Genomic DNA, 5,798 nt, shown 5'->3' on the forward strand with positions numbered 1-5,798 from the left:
GCTGTTATGTATAAGAAATTATTTGTATCTTTAAAGTAAGTGTGCAAAATAATGTAAATAAGAGAGTATGTAAGTATGGAACTTAGCTACGTAATATTTACCTTACCACTGATTCGAATCTTTGAAACGGTTGGTTTAAAAATTTTATAACTTTACTTGAAATGTAAATGGAATAGATACAATTCTACAGCATTATTCTTATCTTATCTTTTTACTTGATATCAATCATTAAACGAGAAAAAAATTATTAAGATTATTTTAATACTTGAAACATTGAGCTTTTTAAATACAAATGTACATATAGGAATAATAGAATGTCGGGGAGGTAGCGATGTTATGATATACTTACCGCAAGCAGGTTGGCTAACATTGCAGTCTTTGGATGGTACCCAGAGATCTGAGGAACCAGTGTCGAAAAGTATTTTAAACTCCTGCGGTGGAGTTCCAATTTCGATAGTACCGTAGTATTGAAGATCTTTGTAAATCAGAGTTAGACCCCACCCCGAACGTCGGTGTCTCATAGTCTCCGTCGAAGATTTTTCAACGGATGTGTATGTCTTGTATAACGGAATTCTTGAAGCAACATAAAAAAAAATTTTATATTATATGTGTATATGTGTATCGTATAATCGCGAGTGTATGTACATGTATCGTAGAACATAAATACGAATTTCAAATAATTTATTTGATCATTTTCAAGCATTTTTTATTTAAAAACTATTAACACGTTAAAGTCACATGGGGTCCAGTAAACCCCAGGCTTTTTTTTTCTTAAAAGTATACTATTTTGAGAGTAAAACGCAGGAAGTTTTTTTGCTCTATCTCAAAAAATTTTGTGAATATTTTTGTGAAAAGAGTAAAATTTCTCGAACAAAATTTTTTTTTCTCGCGTTTTTTTAACATAAAAAAATTTTAAAAATTATTGGATTATAAAGAGGAAGTCACATAAACTAAATTCCAATTCAAGGTTTGAGTCAATACATCAAAAAGAACGATAATGGCAACTGTTGTGGAGTCAATATTCATCAAAATTTTTTCCTGCGTTTTACTCTCAAAATAGTATACTTTTAAGAAAGAAAAAAAAAAGCCTGGGGTCCATTGGACCCCATGTGACCTCTACGTTATTTTTAGGAGGTGTGAACTCAACGGGTTAAAGCCTCAACATTTTGGCATTAAGAAATAAATGCTATCTGCATTACGCATTAGAATGTAGTTAGGTATTTTAAGTGAGATTGATGTCATCATGAAAAGAGGATATCACACGACGCTAATCTCACTTAAAATAAGATTTTCGAAGGAATTCTCAAAGCATCTCTTGTAATTAGTTTGCTCACTTTATTCCGACTTTCAAAATACGTTTTTCTTACAGATTTAATACAATTATAGTTTTAAAATTGATTTGATAATTATTTATCACGAATTCTGCGGCGATTTTGAAAGCTCGATCTCTATACGGTATTATAATTCATCGTGTCGATATAAATGTGGATTGTTTGTATATAACATGTACTCACCTATGCAACTCCGCGTTGATTGACGCGAAGTTGAATACCGTGATTACCGTCATCGTCACAAAGAGACGATACATGTTTCCTGAATTTCTCGGCGACTGAAGCTACACAAGTCAAAATTGTTTTAGGACTGTTATAACTGCGAGTCAATCCACAACCGGCACGTACAGACAAAGAACAAGCAGTCGAATTGCTAAGCGTTCCCTTATATACAAAAGTGCGCACATGTGCTTATAAGAAGGTGAGCAGGAGGGCAGAAATTAAACGAAACGTTCCAAAGCTTTGTGTTGACGATATTAGAAGTCGCTCCGAGGTCTTGGACAAAGAAAAAGTATTGACCAATCATATTTAAGCAATTCGGCAGTTGACCAATGCGATTGGTTAATTTTCGGAACGATATCTAGCATCGTGGGCACAAGGATTAAAAGCTTTAAAGTTTATACAAATTTTCTGAAAGCCTAAGAGCTCTTTTCATTAATTCAATCGACTCTAAAAATTGCGTTTTGCTTATACGTAAATATTTCACTAGCGCAACTCAATGTATTTAAAAAAACTTAATGATTAATGAGGTGAAATTAATCTTTGAAAGTATGTATTGTTTGCGTCGGTATAACAGTAGACTTATATGTATAAGCAATGGTACATTCACATTACAGATTTAGCTTAAATGCTAATATGCTAAATCGTGGCAGACTGTATCAATTGCATTTTAGTATTACTGTATATTGTGATATTTTCTCCTGATTATTAGAGTAGAGACATTAGCTTGTAATCATATCAAATTTTTGCAAACCTGTATTGCTAAAAAATTTTATCGTTGTTACACATGTTTCAAAATCACTCGATAATTATCTCGATAATTAGTACAGTACGCAAGTTTTTAAAAGTAACATTTTCAAAAAGTTAATTTATAATATTAATGATAGTGAGGTACCTTTACCAGTTTTCTCGATATTACAACAATTAATTATAATACATATGACATAATACATAATGTTGATATCGACAGATTGGTATCACTGAGTCCACAATTTTATATAATTATTGTTAATGAACAAGAGATTTATGTGTATACATTTGTGTGAGCATTTCCTCTCGAAAGAAAAACGAAAAAAGAGTACGACGTAGAACATTTTATCTCGACGCGATTGTCTTTTTGTCTCTTTTTAATTTACGATGTCAATTTGCACGGAGCTTCTTGTTTGAATTGGAAAGAGATCTTGCCGAAAAGTTTGTCGTTTCACCGAATGTTTGGGATAGAACCTTAAGGCCAGCAACGTACGAAACGTTGATATTAATAAAATATAATCGCGTATGTTTTTTTCGGAGAATAATAGCAACATGTGTTCCTTAGAAAATTTTCATAGATTATGACTATAATTAGAATTAAGTTGGACCATTTACTTGACGATGACTTACGATTACCACATCAGTAGATAAGGACCCAGACACACCGCCATCGTCGTAATCAATAGCAAATTAATCATTCTGTGATATATATGTGGTGGACTTTGTGTGTGTATGATAATACTAATTATGTTTCACTGCACGAAGTAATAAATATAATTAAATCAGTTAATATTGAAAAGTCCAGAAATATAAAAATTTCCACTTATATCTAAATATATAACTAACAGTAGTTTAAATCATCAAATGTATTTATGTTTATATCTTTTGGTTTAACACGTGAGCTGTTTTGTATGAAAAATTATTTGTATTTTTAAAGTAAATAGTAAATAATATAAGTAAGAGAGTATATAATTGTGGACCTTAGCTACACAATATTTACTTCACCACGTTTCACTTTTAAAACAGTTGCATTAATAAGAGGTTACACTGTAGAAGTCTAAAATAAAGCGTTTTTTTACGATTTTTTTTGGATGGAAGGAAAAGTAAGAGAATAATAATATTCAAGGATGTAATTAATCATGTTTTTTAAGTGTTCAAAATAAAATATTTATTCAATAATAGTACAAAATGGCGAGGCTGCAGCCATTCTCGCGAGGCATGTTTAATTTGACGCGCTCTGCGGCACGCAGTATAACTGACGCTTTGAATCTTGAAAAAAACAAAAAACTTTCTCTTAATCTACATGAGTATAGCTAGAAAAATACGTAGGGGATTTTGAAAATATTAATTTTTGTGTGATTGGCGAGCATTTGAAGTAAACAGTTCAATTTTCAATAAAAAAGGGGCAATTATTTGTTACTAATATAAATAATGTTAGAATCAACTTATCGAAAATCCCGTACGTATTTCTTTTCGGAATGTTATTTTAAAGATATGGTCAAAATTTGGAGTAAATAGAATGAAAATTGTTGGATTTATGCTGCGTGCCGTTTTAAAAAATCGTGTTTCGAGAAAAACGCCTTTAAAGTTTTGAGATGTGTTATGGACGGGAAAAAATGAAAAATTTGACTGTTTAAAAATTTTTACCATTAATCTGCTATCCCTGAACCATAAAAAGCTGCCCTTCCCTGCTTAAATATTCCTCCTCATTTTCTTTCCTCGTCGATTTTATGCTGGTGCGTGCCTGTTTTGCCGCATCTGTCAAATGACTGCTCGACGTGCTTGATCCGCATAGCATCGGCTTCAAGGCAAAAATTGTATGCTTGGAGGCCAATATCCATCTCCAAAACTTTCATAATTCGCAGAATGTTAATCAAACCGTCGTTAAAATTACACATAGCAATATCAGTCGCTGCTTGCAATACTTTTTTGCCACTTGAGTAGGACTTAGAAGCCAAGTTCCAAACAGTTGCATTGAAACTTTCGTAAAGTTAGAAATAAAAAAAAAGTCATTACATTAGGCTGTACCCTTCCAGCAGGTATCTACGTGCCGCAGGTAGTCGTTTCGGAGCAGTCCGACGCGCTTGGGAAAGAGCTCGGAATTTCAAAGAAAAAAATTTGGTACAGGTATAAAACTATTTCCTCTTATTCTAGAAGGTTCAAAGCATCTTTTAAGCCAATAAAAAAATCGATTTTTTGAAAATTCTACAGTGGTGTTACCCCAAGAAAACACTGTAACGCCGGTAACTTCTTTGTCGTCTACCGATGCTTCAGCTCGAAGCTCATATTTTCTTCTTTACTCATATTTTCTTTTACTGGACTGATATTATTATTGTTTTTTTATTAATCTTTTTTTTATCGCGCTAACTAAATATTTTTTTAATTTTCAGAGTATCTCGGGCAGCATTCCCGCGATGTCACGTCCATGTACATTATTTTCCTTGTCGATCGATTTAAGCATTTCGCCAAATTAGACGTTAAAGTAACGCGAGCGCGTGTCATGTATATTTCTGTCGACAATGTGATTTTGACGCGCGTGATTTTGATCGATTCGAACAATTCAGTATTCGTTAATTGCGTTAATTAACGTGTCGTAATTGTGCTCGTAAAGTAATCAACGAGGAATCGAAATCAAACGAAACAACCAACGAAGTATGCGATCGCCGAAAATTGAAGATTCCATGAAAAATGCTGATGGGACAATGTCGAGAACCGAGGAACACTGGGTACGGTAGTGTACACAACTACACACATTTTTAAGATGTTTTCCAGCATGACTCAGCTGGGAATTCGTCGAAATCAGTGCGATATTTCGTATAAGCGACAGATCAGATGTGTTTGAACAAGACATACGTGAGTCAGCTTTAAACTGTTATCAATTATACGTGTAGATACGTTTTCCATACGTACATATGTTTTTTTGCTTTATTTTTATTTTACCTGCTGATAATATCAAATTGAATTTTACTTCTCACCAGATTGCTTCATTTTTGGAAAACAAAATAATCGTAACAATTTTTAAATACCACTATTTTTAATATTCAAAATGTGTTCAAAAACTATTATGTTCAAAAACTATAATTTTCGTATTACGGCAGTAAAATTGTCAGAATTTCCATGAAAAATTTCCCATTTTTATTTCTTGTGTAATCATACTTAGGAACACAATTTAGAGTTGAGAGTCATTTTTCATTAGTTAATCCTATGATTGAACATCTTACGGTACTTTTAGGTATATCTCCGGTATTTTAATTCTCTTGCTAGCTCTTGCTACTCTGTGCCGCAAACTGTCTTTCGTTGAATAATAGTGATAGTTGACGTAGCCCTACGTCTACTTTCCTTCGCTGAATACTTTAACATGAAATAGTGACGGTTGACGTAGTTCTACGTTGTTGTTTGCGGCACAGTTGTTACTGTGCCCGTTTTTGTTTCTCTTTATATCTTTATAAATACTTAGTAAAATAATGCCTATTTAGGTAAATAAAACCGTTACCCACA

General features: G+C 32.8%; 1 long non-coding RNA gene across 1 annotated transcript; it reads right to left on the reverse strand.

The window, feature by feature from the left end:
• Positions 1 to 52: 52 nt before the first annotated feature.
• Positions 53 to 5,792, reverse strand: LOC139824894 (uncharacterized). Its single transcript, XR_011735339.1, has 3 exons — positions 3,948 to 5,792; positions 1,515 to 3,569; positions 53 to 573 (listed from the first exon to the last, which is right to left on the reverse strand). It is a non-coding gene; the product is annotated as an uncharacterized lncRNA (long non-coding RNA).
• Between the last annotated feature and the right edge of the window lie 6 nt (positions 5,793 to 5,798).

Source organism: Temnothorax longispinosus, unplaced genomic scaffold (assembly GCF_030848805.1).
Source record: "Temnothorax longispinosus isolate EJ_2023e unplaced genomic scaffold, Tlon_JGU_v1 HiC_scaffold_649, whole genome shotgun sequence".
NCBI classification, from domain to species: domain Eukaryota; kingdom Metazoa; phylum Arthropoda; class Insecta; order Hymenoptera; family Formicidae; genus Temnothorax; species Temnothorax longispinosus.